We start from the raw sequence: 16,240 nt of genomic DNA on the forward strand, positions 1-16,240 counted from the left end.
TCAAAAGTTGTGGTTGAAGTGAGGTTAGATGCCAGTAGAAGAAGAGATTTTGATGTGTATGAGGGGTTTGTTAGGTCACGCCTTAAGAAATCCAACATCCTTCTTTACATATGAGGCTCTGACATGAATCCCAAATGGGAAGTGGGGGAGAGGACCCCTGAAAGATAACTGGAGACAAGATACTGTGTGGCAGAACTGTAAAAGTAGGCGGTGAGCTGGCAGAAACGTTAACACGCCAGGTGACATGCTTAGTGGTATTTCGTCTGCCATTATGTTCAGAGTTCAAATTCTGCCGAAGTCGACTTTGCCTTTCATCCTTTCGGGGTTGGTTAAATAAGTATCAGTTATGCACTGGGGTCGATATAATCGACTTAATCCGTTTGTCTGTTCTTGTTTGTCCTCTCTGTGTGTAGCCCCTTGTGGTTAATAAAGAAATAGGTATTTCGTCTACCGTTACGTTCTGAGTTCAAATTCCACCGAGGTCGACTTTGCTTTTCACCCTTTCGGGGTCGATAAATTAAGTACCAGTTATGTACTGGGGTCGATGTAATCGACTTAATCCGTTTGTCTGTCCTTGTTTGTCCCCTCTATGTTTAGCTCCTTGTGGGCAATAAAGAAATATGAACTGTAAAAGTAGGGATCCATCTTGAGAGAAACAGAAAAGACAGCCCAGTGTTGAGAACAGTAGAGGCAAATCGTTGATGGCCCAGGCTTCATAGGGAGCAAAGGGCTAAAGTTAGTAAACAAATACCAAAAAATCAGGGTCAGTGTCAGATGAGCTGGAATCAAAAAGGTTAATTCCAGACAACCAATAGATTCCTTATAAAACAAAGTTAAATAATCACAACCAGAGATCGCACGTGTGCAATAGAACCTTGCCACAATTCTTTGTCAACCATTATTCTAAATTCCGCAGAGTCTGTCCAATGTTTTGTGTGAGTTTCATACTTATACACAAATAGTAATTGAAAAATAAAACAATTTACTTTAATTTGAGAAAACAATACATAACCATTAAGGTGGAAAAAGAAAACAAACTGTTTTTAAATGTTTGAAAGAGAAGACAAGAACCTGTCTGGGAGAAGTGATTAGGTCATGAGTGGTTTTATTTGATTCCATATCTAAATTGTTTTCAAGTAGAACCATTGTGCCATAACTTTAATATATCAAGTTGGGAGATTTATTATAAAAGTGATAAATAAAAAGATAAGAAGAAAAAGCAATGACGATGGTGATGATGATGATGAGGAGGACGATGATGATGATGATGATGATCATGATGATAGTGGTGATGACGGAGACGACGATGACGACGATGATGTTGATGATAACGTCGATGATGAGGATGATGATGATGATGATGATGATGATAATGTTGATGATGATAATGATAATGTTGATGATGATGATGATGATTATAAAAAGAAGGAGGAAGCTGAGGTTGGCGTTCAAGATAATGATGCTGTAGGCTGTTCCAGCAGTGGTGGTCATGATGATGTTGGTCTTGATGATGATGTTGATGATGAAGACGATAACGATGATGATGATGATGATGATGATGATGATGATGATGATGATGATGATGATGATGATAATGATAATGTTGATGATGATGATGATGATGATTATTAAAAGGAGGAGGAAGCTGAGGTTGGCGTTATTTTTAATGATGATGTAGGCTGTGCCAGCAGTGGTGGTCATGATGATGTTGGTGTTGATGTGATTTCTACTGATAATGATGATGGTACTGGGGATTGTAGAGGCTATGGCAATGGCAGTGGTGATGGTGTTGGGGGTGATGGTGTGGGGGGTAATGGTGTTGATGTTAATGACAATGAGGGTTGTGGAAGCATTGGTGGTAATGGTAATGCTGACGGTGGTGGTGGGGGTGGTGATGATGATGATGATGATGACAAAAACAGCAGCAATGATAATGACGATGACGATGATGATGATGATGGTGATGATGATGATGACGATGATGATGATGATGGTGATGATGGTGGTGGTGGTGGTAGTGGTAATGATGATGGTGATGATGATGATGGTGGTGGTGGTAATGATGATGGTAATGATGATGATGATGGTGGTGGTGGTGATGATGGTGGTGGTGATGATGGTAATGATGATGATGATGGTGGTGGTGGTGATGATGGTAATGATGATAGTGGTGGTGGTGGTGATGATGGTGATGATGGTGGTGGTGATGATGATGATGATGATGATGATGACGACAGCGATGGTGATGATGATGGTAATGATGACGATGATGGTATTGATGACAGTGATGATGATGGTATTGATGGTGATGATGATGACTGCAACCATGGCTGATTGCAATCACCACGATGATAATGGTGGTGATGGCAATCGCATCACGTTGGTGAATAATGGTTCTAAATGTTGTAATGTTAATGATAATGACAACGGACAATGATAATGTTGTTATATTTTGAAAAAAACAAAACCTTCAACATCATAAATATAAATGCCATTACAACTTCAAAAACACTCCGTTCACATTAGCGAGGTTTCTCTCGTTGTTGTTGCTGTTGTTGTAGTTGTTGTCTGTAGAAAGTTTGTGTGTGTATTTTGGGATGTACGCATGATGAAATGTCAAGCTAGACGTGATATCAGTTTTCGAATCAAAAACCTAACGTAGAAGATGTGTTAAGAATAAATGTGCTTTGAGTATTGAGGTTTGTTTTGCGGAGAAAGATACAAGACTTCAGAAGATCTTCATAAGTTCTCTCTTTAATAAATCTAATAATCATAAAAAGAAGAGAAAGCTATATACATATATATATATATATATATATATATGTATAACAAAAAAAAAAAAGATATTAATGTGATATATATTGTTCTGCAATGATAATAAAGAATATTTAAAGTCTTTATCAAAGCCATCCATCATAGAACAAAGATGAGCTTTACCAAAATCTATTGTGTATTCTTTGTCCTCTCAGCACGCTTACAGCATTTGTTTTATTATCATCATCATCATTTTTATTATTATTATTATTATTATTATTATTATTATTATTATTGTTATTATTATTATTATTATTATTATTATTATTATTATTATTATTGTTATTGTTGTTGTTATTATTATTATTGTTGTTGTTGTTGTTGTTTTATTTTTTTATTTATTTATTCATTTATTTTATTTATTTAATTTTTTTTTTTTTTTTTTTTTGTAGTTCTTTGACTTTTCGACCATCACAAGCATATTCGAATGTCTGAATGTCAGGGATCATAAATTAATGTTATTCGTTATTTTCATAATAGCGTGATTACGACAAGTAATTAGTAGGGAAAAAAAGAAAGAAAAACCGCTTTTAAGGGATACAAAAGCAAATAAATGTTAGAGGGTTCAAACTTAGTTGAAGTTATAAATGTTTCAAATATCTTTATTGAATGCCTGATTAAATAGTTTAATAAGAATTTCTTGTGTGACCCATTCAAGCACAAAAAGTGAATGTTAAAATTAATATATGTTAAAAGACAGAATTTATAATTGATTAATTAAGGAATATTTACAAAGTAATTTGCAAAGGTACATGGCTCAGTGGTTGGGGTATTTGGTGGACAATCATAAGTTCTTGGGGGTAGATAACTTAGATAACTTAGACTGGTTTCAGCCCTTATCAGCCCAGGCCATGACTAACTCAATAGCACCACCAGGAAAAGTCTTTTAGTTAATTATCATCATCATCATTGGTTAATATCCGCTTTCCATGCTGGCATGGGTTGGACGGTTTGACTGAGGACTGGTGAGCCAGAAGGCTGCACCAGGCTTAATCTGATCTGGCAATGTTTCTACAGCTGGATGCCCTTCCTAATGCCAACCACTCCAAGAGTGTAGTGGGTGCTTTTATGTGCCACCGGCACAGGAGCCAGTCAGGTGGTTCTGGCAACAACCATGCTCAAAAGGTGTTTTTACGTGCTACCTGCACGGGAGCCAGCCCAGCAGCACTGGCAACATCCATGTATGTGTGTGTGTGTGTATATATATATATATATTATATATATAATATATATATATATATATATATATATATATATATAAGTGTATATATATGTATATATACATTATATATATATATATATATATATAGAGTGTAGTGGTGATTTTATGTGCCACCGACACAGGTGCCAGCCTCGTCTGGCACCTGTGTCGGTGGCACATAAAATCACCCACTACACTCTCGGAGTGGTTGGCGTTAGGAAGGGCATCCAGCTGTAGAAACACTGCCAGATCTGACTGGACTGGTGCAGCTTTCGGGCTCCCCAGACCCCAGTTGAACCGTCCAACCCATGCTAGCATGGAAAGCGGACGTTAAATGATGATGATGATGATATACATGTATGTTTCATGTTATTTGCATCATTAGCGACGTCCTGTACCCATATATGCATGTATGTATATATATATATATATATTATTTATGATTTATATATACACACACATGTGTATGTATGTATTTTTGTATATATATATGTGTTTGTGTGTGTATATATATATTGCTAGTGTGTTTTCGTCTCTCTCTCTCTCTCTCTATATATATATATATATATATATATATATATATATAGACTTTTTGTCTTCTTTATAGTTTTGATTGCACAGCTGGTGTATTGGTATTGAGAATGATTGAGTGATTAGTTGGTTTAGATGAGGAATTTCTCAGCTACTCTCGAAGCCTACCACAGCTTTTGCCAGGTTTCAAAGGAACCATTTTATTATGTTACCAGGAGTAGGATTTGAAGTCAGAATTCACAGAACTCGAACGAATATCACAAGATACTCTCTCCGATGCCATTACCACATTGCCGATTCAAAGCTGCACATGCACACAGATACAAACACAACACATACAACAACAACACACATATATGCACACACATGCGTGGAAACGTACATGTGCACGTAGAAACATATGCATACAGCTATGTTGGCACACTCCTATGAATGCATTCCAACATACGCAGAAACATTTCTAAACAGACATTTAGTGATTCACAGAAAGGAAACACAAGACGCATTTGACTGGGAGAAATTAGCTGGAAATGATGGAATCAGAGTAAACATGAGAAAACATAGATTTAAACATAAGGTTTATAACTTGTGAGAGATTACTCAGAGAAAGCCAAGTGAAAGTCTACATTCTCACAAGAAACGGTGATTCCAATTAATGGGAAACACTTGCAATCCTATTATAATGTGTGGCCTGATAGGCCTTTTAGTGTTTTCTGCATAAAATCAGCTTAGATATCGATTTATTTCAAAGGGAAATTGTTTCTTTGCTGTGAGAAAGATGAAAATTGTGATGGATTCAGTGCAATGAGATAACAGGTTGGAAACGATTGACCTCTTAGCTGCTGTTTGACTGGGATTTATAAATGGAGGTGCAGTTTTACAACAGCTCACCAAAATTCTTTCTACAGATGAAAGAGCTAACGATGGAGTTTTTATTTGATCTGCTTGAAATAGCAGCCTGTATCTCTATCACGTCACAGCTTGCCTTCTAAAAAAATGAAAGGATACGTTGGAAGGGGTAGAAATAAAAATATATCATCATCATTATAGATGCAGCAGTGGCTGCGTGGGAAGAAGCTTGCTTCCCAACCACATGGTTCTGGGTTCACTTCCACTGCATGGCACCTTGGGCAAGTGTCTTCTACTCTAATCTCAGGCTGATCAAAACCTTGTGAGTGGATTTGGTCCATTGTATATATATATATATATATATATATATACATACATATATAAAAGCACCATTTGAGTGTGGTTGATGCCAGTGCCGCCTGACTGGCTCCCATGCTGGTGGCGCATTAGAAGCACCCACTACACACTTGGAGTGGTTGGCACGAGGAAAGGTATCCAGCTGTAGAAACATTGCCACAACAGCCTCCTGATTTGCCAGTCCTCAGTCGATAAGTCCAACCCATACCACCATGGAAAGTAGAGGTTAAACGATGATGATGATGATGATAATGATGATATGTGTGTGTGTGTGTGTGTGTGCATGTGTGTGTGTATTTGTGTGTCTGTGTTTGTCCCTCCACCATCGTTTGACAACTGACGCTAGTGTGTTTACGTCTCCATAACTTAGCAGTTCAGCAGAAGAGATCAATAGAATAAGTACTAGGCTTAAAAAGAATAAATCCTGTGGTCAATTTGCTTGACTAAAAGGTGTTGCTCCAACATGGCCACAGTCATATGACTGAAACAAGTAAAAGAATAAAAGAATATCTTTTTTATTTTCAGTTTAATGACCACCCAGAATGGCTTTGATCATAACTCTGATTGATCAGGATAGCCATGGGCAATATGATATCTACTAAACTCTATCATCATCATCATCATCTCTGCATCATCATCATCATCATCATCATCATCATCATCATCCTGTGTTTTAAATCCGGGTTTTGTTGCCATTAATGGGGGTGGTTGGATCTACCTCAATGCCATAGCAACCGAGGTAGGGAGATGCAGCCCACCCCGACCTTTGGGCTGGCTGGTGCCCATTCTCCTTTGCTACGATCAGGCTTTCTTTGGAGCTGGATTTTCTACGGGGAGCATGCCCTTGATAGCCCCCAACCTCAGTTTTTAGATATGAGTGGTTCTGAGACCGAGGCCTCTACCATGATTTTTAAGAAATTTGGTGGAAAACTAGCTCAGGAAGCTACCTACCTACATATATATCACTGTGATCACCGTGACCGACCAGGCTATCAGATGTTGCTACACATCGCTGGTCACAATGAGCTTTGCATTGTTTCAGCATTCAAATGACGCCACCCCGCTGGCTAAGCGAGCAGGCTAACAGAAGAAAGAGTGAGAGAAAGTTGTAGTGAAAGAGTACAGCAGGGATCGCCCACCCACCTGCCAGAGCCTCGTGGAGCTTTGGGTGTTTTCACTTAATAAACATTCACAACGCCCGGTCTGGGAATCAAAACCGCGATCCTACGACTGCGAGTCCGCTGCCCTAACCACTGGGCCATTGCACCTCCATACCTACACATTATATATATATATATATATATATATATAATGTATATATGTATATATATATATATATATATGTATATATATATATATATATATATATGTATATATATATATATATATATAAATATATATATATATAATTATAAGTATATGAAAGAATGGAGTTGAACGACTAGTTAACAAATATCCTTTATTCTCGACATATGTTTCGAAGGCTGCATATTCCTAATTCCGAAGGAATAAGGAGTACATTATGCAGATTTCTCATCAGGAAATAAAGATACAAATTTCCGCACGAAGACACGTAGTCTATGCCCTAGGGACGTAGCTTCAACCGTGTTCTTTCTGATGTGAATTTGCTACCCAGGTATCGGTTATCTTTCGAATTATCCTTAATAAGATAATTCATTCAATTACTCAAATATATATATAATTATATACATATGCCAGCCTCGCCTGGCCCCCGTGCCGGTGGCACGTAAAAAGCACCATCCGTCCGTGGCCGTTTGCCAGCTCCATCTGGCACCTGTGCGGGTGGCACGTAAAAAGGACCCACAACACTCACGGAGTGGTTGGCGTTAGGAAGGGCATCCAGCCGTAGAAACACTGCCAGATCAGACTGGGCCTGATGCAGCCTTCTGGCTTCACAGACCCCAGTTGAACCGTCCAACCCATGCTAGCATGGAAAGCGGACGCTAAATGATGATGATGATGATATATATATATATATATATATATATCAGATGTTCCCAGATGGTGTTATTATAGTCATTTTATTTTGGTTCTCTAGTTCATGATAACTTATTCTAAATTAAAAAAACAAAAAATCTCACAAAAACATATATATATAATCAAAATAAGCAATAAGGATTTCTAAAGGTAGTGCAGTACGATTGTTTCATGTGACTTCATTTAATTAAACAATTCAAGTATTACATCAATTTTAAAATGTAGAGCAATCTTCAGCTGCATATAAAAAATATAAAATTTTAGTTAAATTGAAAAGATTCATATTTATACTTATTCCATTTACCAACATCACAAAGAGGGTAAGTAGATAGACAGAGAAACCAGTTTCATCAGCAGAAACATGGTAGTAATTAATATTTATTCATGGAGACACTGCTTATCACTGGTTTTACTTTGCTATTTAGATTTACTATTGGGGGAGGGGGTTTAATATTATTCTATTAAGTCTAGTGGAGACAACACCAAGAACCTATCTTTTATAGATAGCTGAATAGACAGTTCAGGTGGCAGAGCCATAAATCAAGTTCTCTTTAAAGAACCTATTTGGTACAGTTGAATGTATTTCAGCTAAAATTAGTAGGCCAAAGCTAATGGAGTAGGGAGAATAGAAACTTCTAATACTTAACTATTTAACAGCCATAATCCTACTTGTGATTTGAAATAAATAGATATATCTTAGATAGTTTTTTTTAAAGAATTCGAATAATTTTAGTATCTTATACAATATAGGGATGGGGAATATAGAAATAAATTCATATTTATATAAATATAAATCAAATTAATATAAATTTATAGTTAATTAATAAATAGTAATTTATTGGTATTAATGAGTTAAATTATTTCATATATTATCTGCATGTTAATGATTTTAGAATGTATTTACTTGAGTTATAAAATAGATAGTGAATTATAACAGTATGGTTCTGTATAGGATAAATGTGAACCTAATAGAAATGTATTATCGGCAAGATGATATAATGAGTAAATGAGTAAGATAAAATGGTTTAAAATTTTAGTGAAGGAAATTTAAATCAGTAAATTGAAAAATGAAATTATTTTAGAATATAGTAGATAAGGAGTAGACTAGATTTGCATTCCAAAATCTTATTATAGAATATACCTCGCTTATTTATAATAGCTGAGGTAAGCTGCTATAAGAAAATGCTTAATAATTACATTATAATTTTATAATTACTAGACTAAAATTAATATTTATTTATCATGGGAGTTGTCGTGTAAGATTAGTGTTTAATATCGGGTGAAGAAATGATCAAACTTTTGGTTAAAAATTATATTAATAATAAGACCATTATAGAAATAGAGACTAAATAACATACATATTATTTTCTATTCATTATCAGGTTTTGAATATTAATTAAGGGGATTTAGAAGAACTTTTTATGAGAATATTCTTAGTAAATAAGGTATTAATTGGCAAACATATCAAAAACTTTTTAATATAATGGAAGGGAGGCAACCAAGATGAAAGTTCTTAGAATTAGGAATATTTAAATTTAGTATTCAAGAATGAAGTATGGTTTATATGGGGCATAATAATTGGTAGAATTTGAACTCAGAATGTAAAAACAGATGAAATACCACTAAGCATTTTGTCCGGTGTGCTAACAATTCTGCCAGCTCGCTGCCTTCTAAAGAGGAAAATATTACTATCAGCAATTATTCTGATTTGCAGACTTGCTCAATGAAGTATTTTTTTATTATATACTTTAGATTTTTATTGATCTCTATTGAGTGACTGTGTTTACCAGAGTTACATAACATTGAGTATTTATCTCCATTGTATGGATTTAATCACCAATTTAAATTGGGATACACAAACACAAACAACACATGCATATACAAATACACACATACATAGACAAACACACACACACAAACACACACACACACACAAACACACATGTATACACATACATGCATGCACACATGTCTATGTATGTGAATATGTGTGTTATTGGCTGTGTTCTTAAGACGTTAGTTATCTAACCTCATGGATTTGGCTCCAGTGCCACTGTATGGCACATTGTGCAAGGGCTTTTTCACTATAGCCATATGTTGACTAAAGCTTTCATCATCATCATCATCATTTCACATCTGTTGTCCATGCTGGCATGCGTTGGATGGTTTGACCAGGGCTGGTAAGCTGGAAGGCTGCACCAGACCCCAGTCTGATTTGGCATGGTTTTCTATGGCTGGATGCCCTTCCTAATGCCAACCACTCTGAGAGTGTAATGGGTGATTTTACATGCTAGTTGCACAGTTGCCATTTGCATGATACCAGTATCTGCCACGACTACAATTTTGCTCAGCTTGATGGGTCTTCTTCTCATTGACATAATGTCAAAGGTCTCGGTCATTGCCTCCATGTGGCCCAACACTCAAATGGAGCACAGCTACTTTGCCTCTGTGAGGCCCAAAAGAAGCCCATCCTCTGTGTGTGTGTGTGTGTGTCTCCTTGTCTTAACATCATGTTATAGTGGTAAACAAGTTTCGCCATCATACAAATGAAGTTGTTTGTTTTTGGTCTTTTGTGGAAGCATTAACTTGCTTGAAAGCATGTGAGGTTTAGTGAGAGGAAGTGCATCCAGCCATAGATAATCCACCTCATCTAATTTTCACTGATCCATGCAAGACTGGAGAAGTGGACATTAAAACAATTGTAATGATAATGACGATGACAATGATGATGATTGTGCACCAGCATGGCCTCAGCCTTTGGCTGAAACCCATAAAAGATACTAGATGTACTTGCTATGACCTGCTGGGTCACAACCACCCCAAGTTGAAAATGTCAATGCACAGCGGGAAAGGAAAAAAATTACTATTTTGAACTTCATGCAATAACATTCTTAGATAATACAGTTGTCCTGCCTTTGTTGGGACAACAGAAACATGACCAAGTGTTTCTTCTTTGAAAATGTTCAAATGGCCTTCAACTTTGGTTCCTTGCTTTCTTCTTTGCCGTTCTTTGTTACTACTGTTTCAAGTGAACTACATGGGTATTTCAGCATAAAGCAATGTTTTTTTGCAAAGTCATCATTTTTTTGCAAAGTCAATATTCTGTCAATGTTGTTCTCATATGATGTTCATTGACAGCCATATATATCCTCATTATTTCTGAGCAATATTCTTTGCTCATTTGATAGATGAAATTGCAGTCTAACTATTGCAGGTGCTTTTTCATGAATTGAAAATCCTAAAATGGGTGCAACTGCTTTGGATGGTCCAAGGAGGCAAAATGGCTGAGGTCCTTTTGAATGTTGGGCCTCAAGGAGGCAGTGACCGAGACCTTTGGTATTATGCTGTGCTTGAGAAGAAGACTCATCAAGCCGAGCAAAACTGCAGCCATGGCAGACACCGGTGTAAATATTGACTAATTTCGTTATCATTGTTTATTTAAACATCAGCTTGGTCATTTCCTTTCAGTGTGTACTTAATGACATACTTAACTCACCTCACTGAGGCAATGATTTCAAGATACAATCTGATTGTTGTTTGTTTTCCCATTCTTATGAGATTTGGTTCCCCTCATTGCAACTGACCTTAGTCTATGAGGAGATAGACTCTCCATCTGTTTCTCTGCCTTTTGATTAAGATGATAAAGATTAATTTTTATTCTAAATAAAACAGTAATTTTTCCCTTTAAGAAAAAAAAAAATTCATTTACCTGTGATTCAAAAGTATTTCATAAAAATATAGGGAGAAGTTTTATCTTTCAAGTCCAAAACACTCCAAAAGTTGTATAAATGATTAAGGGAATGAAAAGAAAAGAAAAACAACAGACGGATGATGATTCTTTGAAGTGTCGGCATTTTCAAGTTGATTTGTTTTTTCTTAAAGGGGGAAATGACTATTTTATTTGTAATCATTATCATCTTAATGAAATGGCACATAATTGCAAAACAAGGTGGAAAAAATAGTACTAGAATACTGAAGGTAGAGTAATATGCTTTTTTATTGAAGCTGCAAAATCATTACAAAGCTGTTACTAAGGGTTTCATGTTTCCATTCATCAGACAGTTGTGAACAAGGGTCTTGGTCATAACTGTCCAATGGACAGAAATGTGAAACTATACATATATATATATATATATATATATATGTATGTATGTATGTATGTATGTATCTATGTATGTATGTATGTATGTATGTATGTATGTATGTATGTATGTATGTATGTATGTATGTATATATGTCTGTATATATACATATATATGCGTGTGTGTATATATGTGTGTGTGTGTATATATATATATCTGTGTGTGTGTATACATACATATACATACACACACACACATACAAGGTGCAATGGGTAAATTGTCACCGTTCAATATTTTTAAGTTTCCTCATGCACATTGTTTTTCATTTTGTCAACTACACAATATAGTAGGGTCAGTTGGGCACCATCTGTGAGAAAAACAGCTCCATGATGCAATTCACTCTATCAGAAATTTGGAATTGATATACTGCACTACTTGGTATTCGCACCGGAAGCTCCAATATGAACATTTCAGAGTGTTTGGGTGTCAATCTGAGGTGAGTGCAATGTGAGGACATGTACCAAGAGGGATAAAAATCAAACATCCTGTCAACATCATGGTTTTTGGAGTGATCATTAGTGATGGTCACGTTATGCCTCCATTTATCTTTCAACACAGCCTCACACTCAATCCGGAGGCCTGCGTCAAGTGCCTGAAGGAGGTATAGCTGCCCTGGATAAAGAGGGTGGCTTCTGGAAGAGCCTATGTCTGGCAACATGACTCCGGACAATGCCACACAAGCAGGAGAACCCAGTCATGGATGTCAGACAATTTCTGTGACCACACCACTCCAAACATCTGGCTACCTAACTCCCCAGACTGCAACTCTCTTGAATTTTGTGTGTGGGGCGCAATTGAACGAGAGACCAACAAAACTCCTTTTAACACCAAAGATGAACTGAAGGCAAGGATTATGGCAACATTCACCAACTTAAAGAAGGTAACAGTCCAGAAAAGCTGCAGGAGATTCTGAAGTCGTCTGGAGGCAGTGGCTGAACTCAATGGCGATTTTATTGAGTAAATTTACTCTTTAGTATTTCAAGATATTTTTATGTAATTTTGGTAAATATATTCTGTTAAAACGAGTTGTCAGTCTTATTTTCATTTTTGCGTAATTTAGATGACAGTTTATCATTGCACCCTATATTTACGCTAATGTATATACATATCAAATGGATGTTAAAAGATGATGATGATATATATATATATATTAGACAAAATGAAATAACAAAGCCAAGGCTGTAAGGAGTTTTCAGCACATTTATAAGAACATTTAAAAGGTATAGATATAGTCTTACAGCTGTTTCTGGGATATTATGGATTTCTCTTCATCAGAGACACTGTGAGATGGTTAAATAGAGGTAAACAGAGGTAAGACTATATACCTTTTCCTTTATAAATGTCTTGAAAACTCCTCACAGCCTTGGCTTTCTTATCGCATTTTATCTAATATATATATGCATACTGATACAAGACCCACATTAGACTCCTTACTCGTATCATTATCAAACCAAGAGTTTAACAATGGTCTGTCCAAAGCACTTATCATTACATGCCACTCTTTGGGTCTTCTAGATAACAATACCTCTCATATATATATATATATATATATATATATATACATACATACATATATACATACATATATATATATATATATATATATATATATATATATATATATATATATATATATATAGACGACTGCGCTGGCTCGGACACGTCTGCCGCATGCAGGACGGTCGCATGCCTAAAGACATCCTGTACAGCCAACTCACCACGGGATCCCGACCCAAGGGACGTCCACAGCTACAATACAGGGACGTGTGCAAGCGCGACCTGAGGACTGCCAACATCTGTGTGGACACGTGGGAGGAAACAGCTGCTGACTGCTCTGCCTGGCACCGGATGGTGAGGAAAGGCGTTTCCATGGCTGAGGAGAGCACAGCTGTGGTTGGACAGACGGGACAGGAGGAGGACAACTGCAGCAACACCCCACACGTACCCATCGATGATCATGTGCAGCAAATGTACCAAGGACTGCCACTCTAGAATTGGACTGTTCAGTCACAGCAGACGCTGCACATCATCAAAGTAGGCCCCACACTTGGCGCAACCCATTGTCTATCAAGACAGACGGGGAAAGATATATATATATATATATATACATTTGCCATGATAGATCGCTAGCCATTAAACCTTTTTTTTTCTCTCCGTTTATTTCTGCATTCCTTTCTGTTGAAGAGCATAGGCTCGAAATGTAAAAGACTTTCTCACTTCCTGAGTGTTGTGCTAATAGATCCATTTGTTGTTTATACACCTGTCTTCATCTTTTGTTTTGTTTTTTGTTTGTAAATTCCAACTACATGTATATATACATCTTAGCTTGGATTTGTGAACGAAGATTAAGAAGGGGCTGGTCCATGTCGACTGCAGGCATGCTCAAGGCTGACTAGGACAATACAGGACAGGCAGGCATGACCACAATGACAGCAATTGAAGATCTAGTCAGGATTTGATGACTGGTGTTGAAGTTCTTTCGCTTGCGCCTTTTGTCCTTGAAAGCAGTGCTGTAGAAGTTTTCAAAGAAGACAGCACAAATGATAGTGAGATGCCAGGCATGATGGTTCTCAGCCAGGATGGACCAATGGGGATAGTCAATGAGATGAAGATGCACTTCAGGACAAATTCCTTGTGTTAAGCCCACACAGAGGAAGTCTCTGTTTAAAATTATGTAACTCTGGTTAACAATTTGCATCACCGGTCTGGAACCTCTATCTTGCCCAGGATATTAATCGTTTGGAAACCATTCAGCAACGTGCAACCAAGAGAATACCCTCCATCAGGCATTTACCATATTCTGAACACCTTACTTCCCTGGACATGGATACATTGAAACTCCGATGTCTGGCAGCTGACTTGGCAGACACCTATAAAATTATTAACCATCTTACAAACAATAACTCTGAGCACCTTTTCAAACTCCACCTGTCTAACACCCGTGGACATGTTTACAAAGTCAGAAAACAGCACAGCTCCCATGACTTTCGGAAACATTTTTTCATGCTAAGAGTTGCTGAAGCATGGAACAAACTGCCGGCATCAGTTGTTAGTTGTCGGAGCACTGCATCCTTCAAAACTTCCATGCTTCCTGAGATTCGTCAACACTACACCTGATTTTCTCCCCTCCATACACACGCAAGCATGTATCTGACTCATACACTGTTCACTTCTCAGATATTTGTACATTACTGCATATGCTTTATACGCACTTTCGACAAACTGTAGTGCACCTGAGCACTGTATACAATAATTTCATTATTATTATAGCCATTCAATCAAGTGAATTTCAAACTACACACTGGAGTTGATAAAGCTGACTAAAACCCTTGAAGGTAATTGTCTTAGCAGGGCTCAATGCAATGATTGAAGCCTGAACTTGTTAAAGTACCAAAGAATAAAATTATCTATAACATATGTCTAGTTATTCAGAGACAGCAGGTTCTAATCTAAGCTCACTCCTTCTCGCAACTAATTCTGTAATAAGATATGTCATAGACAAAAATTGAAATAAATCTTAAACAAATTAAAACACCATATATCATAAATCTTGGCATTTATACAACAATTGATTAGGTGATTTTATTTTCTAATTGAACTCTCAAATATACAAAAGTAATATATTTCGCTTGTATTGATTGTTCTTTGACTGCTTGCCAAATCTAGAGAACTGTGTTTCTCGATTCTTGAAATTTGCATTTGGTGATTTCTTCAAACTAATGATTGTATTCAGGTTGTAAATTTGATCTCCTTTTAATTTATGGGAGACAGATTGAATAACGAAATTTACATCATAAATGCCTATATTTAAAATTTCAACGCTGCATAATTATTTTGAATCAGATTTTGTAGAGATTATTTGAGTAATTCCTCTCTAAGTATAAGATTTACTTTCAAGTTATTGTTTCACTTTAAAGATTGTGATAACAGAGAGAGACAGAGTAAGTGAGAAAGAAAGAGAGACGAGAAAAAGAAAATGGAAAAGAAAGTGAGAGAAGAACGGAGATTGTTGTTTTCCAGTCTGGAATATCATTTAAAAAGTTTTATGAAAATTCCTGTTCTTTCAAGTGATTTGTTTCTGAATTTCTTTTCTTTCAGTCAATTAATTTATACCAGATTGAGATATATATATTTTGACATTTAGATATATTTTAGGAATTGTAGATCATATAAATACACACACACACAAACACATACATGCACACACACACACATACATGCATACACAAACACATACACACACAATTACCCCACATGTATACATGTACATACAAGCACACAAGTGCATACATACATCATGCATACATACATGCATAGATAGATAGATAGATAGATAGATAGATAGATT

This window comes from Octopus sinensis, linkage group LG1 (assembly GCF_006345805.1).
Source record: "Octopus sinensis linkage group LG1, ASM634580v1, whole genome shotgun sequence".
Lineage (NCBI taxonomy): Eukaryota > Metazoa > Mollusca > Cephalopoda > Octopoda > Octopodidae > Octopus > Octopus sinensis.